The sequence below is a fragment of the Molossus molossus genome, unplaced genomic scaffold (genome assembly GCF_014108415.1).
Source record: "Molossus molossus isolate mMolMol1 unplaced genomic scaffold, mMolMol1.p scaffold_m16_p_1, whole genome shotgun sequence".
Classification (NCBI taxonomy): Eukaryota; Metazoa; Chordata; class Mammalia; order Chiroptera; family Molossidae; genus Molossus; species Molossus molossus.
Window position 1 is genome coordinate 132,344,270 of NW_023425344.1, and position 14,954 is coordinate 132,359,223.

At 39.9% G+C, this 14,954-nt stretch overlaps 1 pseudogene; it reads left to right on the top strand.

The window, feature by feature from the left end:
• The first annotated feature begins 575 nt into the window (after positions 1–575).
• Positions 576–1,340, top strand: LOC118639278 (annotated as a pseudogene).
• The last annotated feature ends 13,614 nt before the right edge of the window (positions 1,341–14,954 follow it).

The following is a 14,954-nucleotide window of genomic DNA, read 5'->3' on the forward strand; positions in this document are numbered from 1 at the left end:
GAGTTAATAGATTAGTATTGTGCTAAAATAGGAAAGAAATAATAAAGACATGAACTAAGGCCTTGGAGCACATGTGATACCACCTCTCCGTAACAGGGTGGCTCAGAATGTTGTCTTCGTCTCTGTCTCCAGTGGCCTTCTGCAGTGAGAGGCAGGTTTTTGTCCAGAGAAGGCCAGTACCACCATATGTCCAGAGAATAAAAACAGAAGTCTGGGAATCATTAAGAAGCTTCACTTCCTGTATTTAGCTCATGCTCCATACTTGATCAATCACCAAATCCTACTGATTTGAGTTAGCAGGTCTTATGTTTCAAGGACCAGACTTGAGGCGAAGCTGCAGAGCAGTCCACTTGAAAACCCAGCTGAAAATAGCTAACTGGAAATACTGCAGGCAGAGAGTGTGGAAGGAGACAGAAGATGTGAAATGAAGTAGGTAAATGAACTCTCGCAGCTGCACAGCGCAGCTGGGAAGATGGTGTGAATCGGCAGAGATTTGGCCCTGCCAATCTCTGGGGACTCAACATTACCACAGGCTAAAAGTCAGTGCCTGGAGGAGGGAGCAATAGGAGGGAGCAATGGGGGCGGGAGTGGGGGGGTTGGCCTGGCATGCACTCTGCACCTTGGGAACTTTGTTGTTCGTGGAACGGCTGTTTTTGGAAGACTATTGCCCAGAAGAAAAGGTGTTTGGTTTTCACAAACCAAAGATGTACTGAAGTATAGAAGGTTGCTGTATTTGCAGAGCTGTCCTCCAGCTCTCGATTCACCAACAGTGAACGCTATGAAAAGGACTTCCAGAGCTGCTTTGGGTTGCATGAGACACATTCAAGAGACATCTATAATGCCTGTGTCCTACTTGTGAAAACATGGAAGAAACTGCCAGCAGGATAAAAAAAAAAAACTGGAATCATGTGGTAGATGCATGGCAGGACCCAGTCAAAAGACTACACTTAAACCAAAGAAAGTGAAAACACTGTCTTGAAACAGGATGAAAAGCAACCAGATCAGCAAACTGCAGAAGGAATTTAAACGTCACAATTCTGACGCTCACAGTACCACCTCAAGTGCCTCCCAGCTCAACAACCTCCTTGTTATAGTAACCAGTCAGATGATGGCTCAGATAAATGACTTCGGGCTCTAACAGAACGCCAGTTTTTTCCTTTTTAGATCTCACATACTGGAAAAGACAGAAAATATGTGTGGGATTATCTATAAAGGCCATTTTGGGGAAGTCCTCACTGACACATCTATTCAAGCCTTGCTGCAGCCATAAGCAAGCAGCTGCGGAGAAGCCGGAGGAGCAGGGGCCAGAGCCGCTGCCCAGCTCCACTCAGGAGTGGTGACAGGTTTAGGTAGAAGGGGAACAACAACAAAAAAAAAACAATTTAAATTTTAGAAAAAAAACAAAAACAACACAAAACAGAAACAAAAAAAACCCCACAGCAACAGAATGACCCTCCTGTGATTAACTTGGATACCTGCTATTCTGCCAGAAGACAATTTCTAGAATAGTTCTGAATGGGTTATTTTCCCTCCACTTCCACAAGTTCCACAAACTCTGAAGCCAGTGCCTAGTTTACAAAAGAAAAAAAGACATGTACACAATATTTAAGATGCTGAGTATTTCATAGGAAAGCTGAATGCTACTGTAGAGTGCCCTTTAAGTCTTTTTCTTTTAAATCCGCTTCTAATGAATGAAACCAGAGGAAGTCAGGGGACAGAGATGGGATTTGTTGCATGATAAATGTACATAGTTTTAGTCTTTCTATACTGAGAAGCAGTGGTTGGAGTATTTATTTTACTTTGAAGGGGACATGAACTCTGACAATCCCTGCAACTCCCACTGCCTCCCTCAGGGGACATTCTAACATGGGGGCCGAGGTAGGAGACAGATAGGAACCAGAGATGGTTCCTGATCCATTCTGTGTGTGAGGGAGTCATTTGCAGTGGTAGAGCAGTCAGAGGTGGAGTAGGAGGTTCAGGGTAGGGGCTGGGGGAAGAGGTGGTGGACCGAGATCAGCTGAGTCAAAGGAGGAAACAGGAGAAGTTAGCGAGCAGTTTTCAGAGAGAGGTTTGAGAGGATTAAAGTGGAGTAGAAAGATTCGGCAGGGAGAGCAAGAATTGCATAAAGAGGGGTGTGATCTGAGTGCAAAGAGGCCTGGATGTAAGGAACCTCAGACCACTTTCCTTGCCTTTGACAGAAATTGTCTAGGTTGGTAGAATGTCGAAAGTGCCGTTCTCAGGCTCTTGTGACCCATTGTCTAGTTTGTACTGAGGCCACACAGTGTTGTAGTGAAAAATGAGTCACTTGGGACATAAGTTATGAGTGAGCCTTAGGGTCTGTAGATTTTTTAAGAGCCATCCTAGGTGTGTTGTCCCACGTTGCGGTGTGAGATGTCGTGGCCTAGCGGTCCGGCAGACAGACTAGTGGAAGAAGAAGGCACCCCCCTTCTCCCCTAGAGTAGAGACGTGCAACTCTTTTATATCAGGCGTCCCAGATATATGGTGAGCTGAAAGAACTGTTTCCCAAGGAGTGTGTCCCAACCAGTGCTGGATGTTGGAGGGGACGATCACACAGGAGTGACCGAGAGCCTGGCTCTCATGTCCTGAATGGGGGGGTAACGAGACAGCCTGGAAATCAGACTGGTAGGCAAAAAAACCCAAAAACTCACCAGTAAACTAGTGTCTGGTGTTGATGCTGGATTGTCAGGAAAGGTTGGTGGTCCGGTATCAGGCTGTGGGTGTGATTGATCCCGGTCCGACTGGAGGCCGGGAAGACTCTGGGGGCCCGCGGTTGCCCCCTATGCGGGATCCTTACAGACCTCCTGGGTTTCGGCACCAAATAAAAGGTCTGAGCTGGTGGGAGATCACATCCACAAGGCAAGGCCAATGTAGAGCAAAATGGCTTTATACAGGTGGGCTGAGCAGAGAAAGGTTCAGCCGATTGGGGCATTTTAAAAGATGGCTGACTACACTTGTTTTCCTCCATGATAATAAATTTGTCATAAACCCAGTAACCTGGACTTGCCCTCTAGAGGTAATTGTTAATAATTTTGAAATATTGAGGTCTTGCCAACGTTCTGATGATTCAAACCTGTACTACTGAGTATTAATCAGGACGGAATAAGCTCTCTGATGCAAATACCTTGAAGGAGTTATTTCTAAATATACAAAGAGGTAACTGTACTGTATATGTGTATCCTGTGTCACCTCCCTCATAGTGATATTTGATGAAGATTTTAATTTATATGAAACTTCTAAAGCAGAATCAGAGCTCCTCTTGGGGAAACGTCAAGTCTTTAGGATACGCAATAGTCTATGAAAATAGTACCAAAGCTTTACCACATGATAGAGAACACACTCTATTAAATGTTAAATTATCTGAAAAATAAAATGTGCAAGCCTTCAGGATGGCATGGAAAAATAGGCCACATTTCTCAGAGGGCTTGCCGAGTGTGTCAATAATTGACTTTTGCTTGTGTCCCATGACTGGTGACTTCATTGAAAATCTACACAATTCAGTTTTAGCTCTGGATTACTTCAGTTGACCTTTGTGAAGGTTTTTATCTGTGTAGAGTGGTTGTTCAACTTGTTTTAACCTTTTAGGGTTTGTTTGTTTTTTCTCCACCGCTATATTAAAGTAAAATTCTAATAAAAGAAAAGTGTGTTAATGCTAAATGGGTTGGTTTTGGTTTGGCTTTTTAGTTAGGCTTGCTGAATATTGAGATGCTAGATGATAAATCCTGAACGTAGGGTCCTTCAGTTCTAAAAATCTTTATTAAAAGTCTGTTACTTGAACACAAACCAAAGTACTCTGATTGTCTCTTTTCTACAAGTTCAGGAAAAACATTACCAGTTCACACTTTTCATAACGAGAGAGGATCATTTGCCTACCTTATAATAAAATGAATCAGTGCCCGGGCCGGTTTGGCTCAGCGGATAGAGCGTTGGCCTGCGGTCTGGAGACACCCGGGTTCAGTTCCCGCTGGGGGCACGTATCTCGGTTGCAGTTTGTCCCCGGCCCTGGTTGGCTTGTGTGGGTGGCGACCACTCGATGTGTCCCTTTCACGTCGATGTTTCTCTCTCTCTCTCTCTCTCTCTCTCTCTCTCCCCCTCCCACTCTATCTGAACAAAATAAAAAATAAAATGACTCAGTGCTTATTTTTAAAGCCAGATTTAAAAAATTGGATAGTATAAATAACAATAAGGAGTGAGCCACTTTTTATGGGCACCCTGTAGTTTTACAGTTCTTATCTAAACTTAAAATTTTATATTCCTTTGGGAGAAACCACAAACCACCACATGTACAGACTGCGCAGTGCGTTGGGGCGGCTCTCCCACAGCCTTTCAGATGTACTGCAAGTCTCAGCCATTCTCACCTTCCTCCCGTGTTATTTTGAAATGGTTCTTTTTTTTTTTTTGTACATTATAACTGCAGTGTTGGTGGTAGAATATACTACTTCTGTATTTATTACTAGACTCTACCACAGTCTTCTTTTCCCCTTCCACCTCTCTCTGCCTGTAGATGTACTATGTGTAGTCATGCACTTTGTATTAATATATTAGAAATCTACAAATCTGTTTTGTACTTTTTATACTATTGGATACTTATAATCAAAACTTTTACTAGGTTATTGAATAAACTTAGTCTTATTAGAGATAAAAAATAAAATAAAAGCCAGTGCCTGGTTACAGCGCCAGCCTGGAAAGCTCCTGATGGTGGGAGGCAGAGAGGCCGTACAGTGGAAAGGCACACCTCAGGAGGGGTCTGGACAAATCGCTCAGCAGCTACTCTGAAGGGTAGGGTATGTGCTGAAAGAACTTTGATGAGGCTAGCCAGAGTACCCAGGGAAGAGGCGCCTTCCTCCCTCCCCACTGGTGGAACAGCTCTGGGCTGGAAATCTGCAGCCCAGCCTTAGAGCCTGGCGGTGCAAGGAATTTGGACTTCTGGCCTGGAGTAAGCCTGGGCACAAGCCCTGCCCAGTGAGAGTCAAGCAGGGCATTATTTTTCCTTTCTCTTTTTTTTTTTTTTCCTATTCTCCTCTGCTTCAGGCAGCAAACCAGGGCTTGCCACCTACCCAGGTAGAGCTGAGGCACTGGAAAAGGAAGAGACTGCCTGCCCCTTCTGTAAGGTACAGGCACCACTTTCAACACAAATCTGATTAAACCACCCTGATTGGACCTGGTACTCTGCAGAGCCCAGAGCCATAGGGGAAGGAAAAGCAGCCCAGAATAAATACATACAAATGGCAAGCCCCTAAGACCCTGCCTCTGGCTAGAGAAGCTCCGCCCATAGGACTACCTGGGATCCTGTGCTGCAGGACTTCAGCCAGGAGGCCCAGGGCTAGGCAGGAATAGCAGTTCACATTGGCTGACACCAGAGAACTGCCCCAGAGAACAGGGATCCATACCCCAGGAGCCAGATCCAACATCGGAGCACAATCCAGTGAGCTCCATAAATAGCAGAGCCAAGGTCTCTCTTGTTGTTTCGGTGTGTATATTTTTCTGATTTTTATTTTTATTAAAATTTTTAAAATTTTATAATCCCATTTTTACTTTCCTTTTCTATATTCTATTTAGCATAATTATGTTCTAAAGTTATTATTTCAGTCATTACTACTACTTTATTTTTATACTTACCCTATTACTGGTCTATGACTTCTTTACTTTCATATTCTTTTTTTTTGCCCCCTTCCTAATGCTTTTGATCTCATGCCCTCTAGTATTCTTTGTGTGTGTGTATGTGTTTTGTTTGTCTTTTAAGCTTTTTGTTGAAGCTGGTGCTTTTACCATTGGTGATGCTGATATTGTTTTAAGGTGTTTTTTGGTTTGACTTGATATTGCCTTGCCTTCTTTACTTTAATATATACACTTTGCTCTCTCCCTCTTCTAATTCATTTGGTCTCATGCCTTCTAGTATTCTGTGTGTGTGTGTGTGTGTGTGTGTGTGTGCGCGCACGCGCGCGCGCACATGTTTCCAGTTTGTCTTTTAATCTTTTCTTTGAGGCTGGGCTTTTATAATTGTTGATGCTGATAATTTTTTCAGGTTCTTTTTGATTTGGTCTGATGGTGCCTTGCTTTCTTTACTTTTTCTTTTTTTCTCTCTCCCTCTTTTAATTCTTTTAGTTTCACACTTCCTAGTCCTTTGTGTGTGTGTTTTTTTCCTTTGTGTATCTTTTAATCTTCTTGATGAGACGGTTGTATTTAATGTTGATGGTGATATTTTGGGGGGTATTATTTCTGGTTTGGTCTGTTTTTGCTTTGTTTTATTCTGTTGACACCTATATAATGGTTGCCATGACAGGGTTGACAGGGTAGAAGTTGAAACTCATAGTTAACAACCCAGAGGACTGGGCCCACCCACAAATGGACAATAGCAATCAAGACCCAAATTCAACAGGAGAGCCCAATAAACCAAACAAGGATTATTCCTAGAGCACCCAGCTCAGAAGATCAAGGAGACCACTCCACTGGCTTCAACAAGAAGGTAACACCTAGACTGAGAGGCACAGCAGTCTTATATGATACACAGCGACCTAACTACACATCTCAACAGGCCTCACCTGGCCCGGAACTACCAGACTGCTAACATGGTAAGACAAAAAAACAACAACCCCCAAACGAAACAAAAAGAGCAATCTCCAGAAAAGGAACTACATAAAATGGATGCAAGAAGTTTATCAGAGATAAAGAATTCAAAGCAAAGCTTTTAAGGGTGCTCAAACAACTTAGAACCACAAGCAATTTAATGAGAACTATACCATCATAAAAAAAGAGGTAGAAGCTATAAATTAAAATCAAGTGAAAATGAAGAATGACATAGCTGCTATAAAAAAGAACTTGGAAGGATTCAATAAATTAGAAGAAGCCAAAGACCAAATCAGCAAGTTAGAAGAAAAGGTAAAACAACAGCAGCGCGCGCGCGCACACACACACACACACATATGCAAACACTCAATTAGAGCAGCAAATGAAAAAATAAAATAAAAAGCAGGAGGAGAGTTTAAGGGGGCTTTGGCACAACATGAAACATTACAACATTCACATCATAGGGGTACCAGGAAAAGAATCAGATGAAGGAATAGAGAACCTATCTGAAGAAATAATGACAGAAAACATCCCTAACCTAGTGAAGGAAAAAGTCACACAAGTCAGGAAACACAATACCAATCAAGATAAACCCAAAAAGACACACACCTAGACACATCATAATTAAAATGGCAAATGTTCAAGACAAAAAAGGATCTTAAAGGCAGCAAGAGAAAGTTGCCTACAAGGGAGCACCCGTTAGACTGTCAGATGATTTCTCAATAGAAACACTTCAGACCAGAGGAGTAGCATGAAGTATACAAAGTAATGAAAAGCAAGGGACTGAGATCCAGGAAGGCTGTCATTCAAAACTGAAAGTAAAATAAAGAGCTATATAGACAAAAAAAAAAAAAATATATATATATATATATATATATATATATATATGCGCTAAAGGAGTTTACTATCACCAAATCAGCACTGCAAGAAATGCTAAAGGAATTGCTGAAAGAAGAAGACATAGAGACAAAGACAGAGAGAGAGGAACACAGGCAAAAAAGATAAAAATGGCAACAAATAAGTATATATCAATAACAACCTTAAATGTAAATGGCTTAAATGTTCCAATCAAAAGACATATGGTAGCTGAATGAATAAGAAAGCATGACCCATGTAATGCTCTCTACAAGAGACCCATCTCAGAACAAAAGACTCACACAGGCTGAAAGTGAAGGGATGGAAATAAAATTTCCAAGCAAATAGAAACAAATAGCTAGTGTACCAATACTAATATCTGATAAGATAGACTTCAAAAGAAAGGCCATAATAAGAGACAAAGGTCAATACATAATATAAAAGGGAATGATCCAACAAGGGGATATAACCCTGGTAAACATATGAAATGAAAATAGGAGCCCCAGAATATATTAAAAAACTGCTAGAGGACTTCAAGGGAGAGATCGACAGCAACACAATCATAGTAGGGAAATTTACCACTCCACTGAGAGCACTGCATAGATCTTCTAGACAAAAATTTCACAAGAAAAGATACTCTAAATGACGCACTAGATCAGATGGATTTAATTGATATTTCGAGAACATTTCATTCCAATGGAATACACATTCTTCTCAAGTGCACATGGGACATTCTCAAAGATAGACCACATATTAGGGCACAAGCTAAGTCTCTACAAGTCAAGAAGATTGAAATCATATCAAGCATCTTCTCAGGTCACAATGGCATTGAATGAAAAATCAATTACAATAAAAATACTCAAAAATACTCAAACACATGGAGGCTAAATAGTATTTTACCAGTGAGTTCCAGAAAGAAATCAAAAACTACCTGGAATCTAATGAAATGAACATACCACAACACAAAATCTATGGGACACAGTAAAAGTAGTCCTAACAGGGAAGTTCATAACACTACAGGCCTACCTCAAGAAACAAGAAAAATGTCTAATAAAGTACTGAACCCAACAACTTAAAGATTTAGAAAAAGAACAAAAAGAAAAACCCAGTTACTAGGAAGAAGGAAATAATAAAGATCAGAGGGGAAATAATGATATACAGATAAAAAAGACAATATAAAAGATCAATGAAACCAAGAGCTGGTTCTTTGAAATCATAAACAAGATTGACCAACCTTTAGCCAGATTCACCAAGAAACAAAGATAGAGGACCCAAATTAATAAATCAGAAAAGAAAGAGGTGAAGTAACAACTGACACCACAGAAATACAAAGGATTGTAAGAAAATATTATGAACAATTTTATTTCAACAAATTAGACAATCTAGGCAAAATGCAGCAATTCCTCGATTCATACAGTCTATCAAACTCAACTGGGAAGAGTCAGAAAACCTGAATAGACCTATGACAACTAAGGAAATAGAAGTAGTAATCAATAAACTTCCAGCAAACAAAAGCCCTGGTCCGGATGGCTTCACAGGAGATTTTTGCAAACATTTCAAAATTTGAAAAACTAACACCTATTCTCCTCAAACTATCCTAAAAAATTCAAGAGGAAGACTTCCAAGCTCCTTTTATAAAGCCAGCGTAATCCTAATTCCAATGCCAGATGAAGACACTACAAAGAAATTAAATTATAGGCCAATATCCGTGATGAATATAGACACCAAAACCTCAACAAAATTTTAGCAAATCAGATCCAGCAATATATTTTAAAAATTTATATACCATAATAAAGTGGGATTTATCCCAGGAATGCAAGGCTGGTACAATATTCACAAATCGATGATACACTACATAAACAAAATGAAAGATAAAAATCATATGATCAGATCAATAGGTATGATCATATGACAAAAAGCATTTGACAAAATGCAGCACCCATTTTTGATAAAAACTCTCAGCAAAATGGAAACAGAAAGATCGTATCTCAACAAAATAAAGGACATATATGATAAACCTATAGCCAACATCATACTCAATGGGCAAAAGCTAAAAGCATTTCCCTTAAGAACAGAAACAAGACGGGTGTCTGTTTCACTTAGCCATAGCAATCAGTCAGACAAGAAGAAAAAATAAAAGGCATTCAAATGGGAAATGAGGAAGTGAAACTGTCATTATTCTCAGATGACATATGTACATAGAATACCCTAAAGACTCCACGAAAAAAACTACTAGATTTAATAAATGAATTCGGACTTCCAGTCAAGATGGCACCATAGGTAAATGTGGTACTCACCTCCTCCCACAGCCACATTATTGGTTAAACTACAGAACAACCATCATTCGGAACCTCCTAAAATCAAGTTAAATGGAAATCCTACAACTACAAAATTAAAAAAGTAGCCACACCCAGATTGGCAGGAGGGGCAGAGACAGTGATGGGCTGGTTCCACATCCACATGTGGCAGATAAAAATCAGGAGGGATAACTCAGCTGTGAAGTTCCTACCCAGGAATAAGGGGACCCCATGCTAAACCAGGCCCCGAGCTTAGGGTTCCAGTACCAGGAAGGAAAGTCCCTATAACTTCTAGCTGTAAAAACCAGAGAGAACTGAGGCTGAAGGAGGCTGAGGCTGCTGGGTTCTTAGGCAGCTCCTTTAAAAGGACCCACACACAGACTTACTTGGACTGGCTTCCTCTGGGCTATAGTGCAGGGGAGGCAGCTTGAAAGGCACCAGAGACATATGGGGAAGAAATGAGTTGTATGACATCTGGGAGAGAGCTGGAGAGGCAGCTTTCTCCTGGACAGATGTGCTAGTGGAGGCCATTGTTCCCTCCCACATGGGGCTGGCAGACAGGCACCATATCTGGGACTCCAGCAGCCTGACTCACACTGTTTTCCCCACCCTGGTGATTCTCTGAGACCCGCCCCACCCAACTTTCAGGCCCATCCAAGCTCTTTCCAGGGGGTGTACCATAGGAATGGCCAGTCTGGGCTCACGCTTCGTATTTTCCTAAAATCTCTCAAGCAAGCACAATCTGGCCTCAGCAAGCTCCATATCTCTCACTAAGTGGCTCCAAACCCGTCACTAGAAGCAGCCAACCTTCATTTACATCTTGGCTTTGTCTGGGTACCTCCCAAGCCCAGCACAAGAAGCAGCCATCTGCAGATCACTTTGTAGCTTATGCCAGGTGGCCCTGGGTAGAACAGAAGCAGTGGTTGAACTTGGCATGCACTGCCCTGGAGGCCCCAGAGCCAGCATACCCAGTGGACAGATTCAGATTACATGAAAGCAAAACCACCCAACCACTTCCACAAGAGAGACACTCAAAGAGTGGACTCAGTGGGCACCAGAGCCCTGCTGAAATAAGTCTTGCTCTGTGTGGTGGGTCTTTGCACAGCTGATCCTCCAAGGTATTCAGAGGTCAGTGATTAGTGGACATAGCCAGTCCTTGCAGTTGATCCACCTGAGTAAATCCTTTTCATTGACATACCAACAATAATCAAGACTCAATTACACCTCAAAAAATTAAAAATTGAACTTCCATTTGACTCAGTGATCCCACTTCTAGGAATATACCCTAAGAAGCCTGAAACACCAATCAGGAAGAATATATGTACCCCCATGTGTGTAGCAGCACTATTTACAATAGCTAAGATCTGGAAACAGCCCAAATGTCCATAAGTAGACGAATGGATAAAAAAGCTGTGGTACATATACACAATGGAGTACTACGTAGCGGTAAGAAAGATCTCTTATCCTTTGAGACAACATGGAGGGACCTGGAAAGTGTCATCCTAAGCGAAACAAGCCAAACAAAGAAAGACAAGTATCATATGATCTCACTTATTTGTGGAACATAATGAACGTAACAGTCTGAGGAATGGGGTAGTCCCAGAGATGTGGAAGTGGGGTACAGATTGACAATCCGCAGAAGAAGGAGTGGGGGGGGGATAAACCACAAAACTTATATGCATGTATGCATGAACAATGGACATGGACAACAAAGCTTGGGAGAGGGTGGGAGGGAGAAGGAGGGGGGAATCAGAGTGGGGAAAAGGAGAAACATCTGTAACAAAAATAATAAATTAAAAAAAAAAGACTTAATTACAAGAGAAAGGTGTATAGTATACATGGGGGGTGCACCTCAAGGGCCCAGCTGGCCTCATCAGGGAGGCTGTCCACCAGAACCTACAACAGGCCACCCTACCAAGCCTAGGAGACATTGCAGCTCCACCTAATACACAGAAACAAACACAGGGAGGCAGCCAAAATGAGGAGACAAAGTAATATGCCCCAAATGAAAGAGCACAACAAAACTCTAGGAAATGAACTAAACAAAATGGAGATAAGCAATCTAACAGATACAGAGTTCAAAACACTGGTTATAAGCAAGCTCAAGAAACAGTGAGGACTTCAAGACCCTAAAAAAGGACCAGTCAAAAATGAAGGATGCACTAACTGAAATAAATAATAATTTACAGGGATTCAGTAGTAGAGTAGGTGAAGCTGATAAGCAAACCATCGAATTGGAATATGAGGAAGCAACAAACATTCAATCCGAAGAGCAAAAAGAAAAAAGAATCCAAAAAAAATGAGGATAGTGTAAGGAGCTTCTGGGACAACTTCAAGTGTACCAACATTTGCATCATGGGGGTGCCAGAAGGAGAAGAGATAGAGCAAGGAACTGAAAACCTATTTGAAAAAATAATGACAGAAAACTTCCCCAACTTGGTGAAGGAGACATTCAATGCCAGGAAGCACAGAGAGTCCCAAACAAGATGAACACAATGAGGCCCACACCAAGACACATCATAATAAAAATGCAAATGTTTAAAGACAAAGAGAGAATCTTAAAAGCAAGAGAAGTTCTAGAGGGTAGGTTTAAGACAATGAGTTGACAGTCATATGCCCAGAGGTGATGTCAAAGCTATGGAAATCAATATTATCTGGAAAATTTGTTTATTTGAACCCATCTTACCAGTCTACAACAGATAATGCTCAATGTTATTTTAAGTGTAGCTACTTCTTTACAAAGAGGTAAACAAATCAAATATAAAAATAGGCCTCTCTCTCTCACAAAACCAATCGATTAAATAAATTTTAAAAAATATGTGCAAAAGGTGCCATATATGGTTCTTTTTTAAAAACTCAATTATGGCCCTGGCCAGTTTGGCTCAGTGGTTGGAGCATCAGCCTGCGGACTAAAGAGTCGCTGGTTCAACTCTGGTCAAGGGCAGGTACCTTGGTTGCAGTTCAGTCCCCAGTCCACGTCGAGATTATGTGGGAAGCAACCAATCAATGTGTCTCTCTCACATCGATGTTTCTCTGTTTCTCTCTCTCTTCCCCCCTCCCTCCCTTTCTATCTGAAGATAAATGAAAAAATATCCTCGAGTGAGGATTTTTTAAAAAACCTTAAAAATTCAATTATATAAAGCTGAAAGAAACCACTCAATACTAATGACTTTATAACCAGTAATGCCAAGGAATTTAGCACAGAAACTGCAAAGATGCTTACTGTAGGCTCAATTAGACAATGATGGGGAAGGGAGAGTGTGAAAGGAGATTATCACTTAAGTCATTAAAAAAGTCCTTCTAAATCACCCAAATTAATTGCCAAAGGAAAATAAAACAAGGTGAAGTTTGTTTAATATCATGTGTATTATAGAATTACAATATACATATTAGATGGAGTAAAAATAAATCAAGCTTTGGGTTTCATATTCCATTGTAGAACATCAGCCTGCTTCATAATACACATTTTACTCTGCTTAAAGACAATTTTGAGAAGAGAGAGAGAACATGTGCACCACACTCGAAGTCTATGTATAAAGTGAGCAAATATTAATTAAAACATTAATCATTAAGCTGCATTAATCTAAGTATCAGTAACTTTGTAACAGGAAATGCTTAAAAAATGTAACACTTTTCATTGTACCTGACAAGTTTATGTTAAAGAATTTTGGTAATGCAGAATGTACTGCAGAACTAATTTGTAATCTTTTCATTAATTTGCTGTTTTATTTGATAACATCTATTATAGTAAGTTATCAATGTACTATACTTCAAAATAAAACCCAGAAAAAATATCAATCTTATAATTTTTCATTAATTTAGACTTGCCCAGTTCCAAATTAGGTATTACTAAGTTGGTAATTACAGAATTACTAATTACTAATAATATTACAAATTAGGTAATTAGTAAGTATTCTTCATAGTGTTTAACATTTACTTCTTCAAGTTATATCTTTCCAATGCTCTTTAAAATGTCTCAGCACATTTTCAGAGTTTAGAAACTGTCATGAAAAAAATGTTTAAATGTATTCATGTACAAATAGACATAAAAAGTGAGTAATATTTTTAACCTAATTTTGACTCGACTTAGTTCTTAAAGGTGGATGGATATACATACACACAGATAACACAGGGATCACACTTAAAATACAAATACTGCATTTTAAAATAAATTGTGGTGAGCTTATATAGAGATACTTCAGATTAAAAATTTTATCTAAAATAGACATTTTCTGGGAATTGCTCCATGGGAATTCCAGAGAAACACTGTAATGTTTATGTTCTTTGTAATATGTATCCACAAGTTACTGAACTCAGCATGGAAATCAAAATAAGACTTTCAAGTATTTAAAATAAATTTTCTAACATCATCCCAAGGTGAAAAGTGATTTCTGGGCATGCTTTCATTCCTTCCCAAGTATATATTACAAAGTATTTCTCATATAAGTCTTTTAAAAAATTATGTCATGACCTGACATTTTCTGCTGATAATTTTAAACTACTTAATGTTGACTTCCTTATTAAATATTAAGAAGACTATTCTGAAGTATATGAGTGTCAGCTTCCAGATCTTTATGGAAAATTTAATGGCCAAATTTTACCTAACTTAATAATGAGACCTACAGTACTCAATTTTGAAAGGAAAAAAGAAAGCCATGATCTCAAATTACTTGGTATCAATAGACTAAAAGCACTGCTTTAATTGTATTAATCTCTTACATCAAAACCTTCAATGGTTTACCAGGAAAAATACAGGGTGGGGCAAAAGTAGGTTTACAGTTGTATGTGAAACACTTTATTCTTGTATTATTACTTATTATTGTATTATTTTCCATACAAACAACTAAAAACCTACTTTTGCATAACATTGCACATTCAACTTCTTATAACTTCAGTCTTACTCAAACTTTCTCTACTGAACACCACAGCCACGCTTCCCTCTTCCAGACAATAGTCCCTGTGCCCTTTCCTTGGTCTACCTACCACCCCTTCAAGACCTTCCCTAACCTACCCTATCTGATAAAGCCCTTTCACTTAAGGCCACAAAAATGGTTTCTGCATTTCTATAGCACTTTGAAAGTTCCACACCTACAATCTTTTCCTGAAGGGACTGAATCAAAATAAAATTAACAGATACTCACCATTGGAATCATGCAACTCTGGGAAGTGGAGAGCTGCTACCTGGATAAACTGCCCCTGCTTGGTTGCTCATCCTGC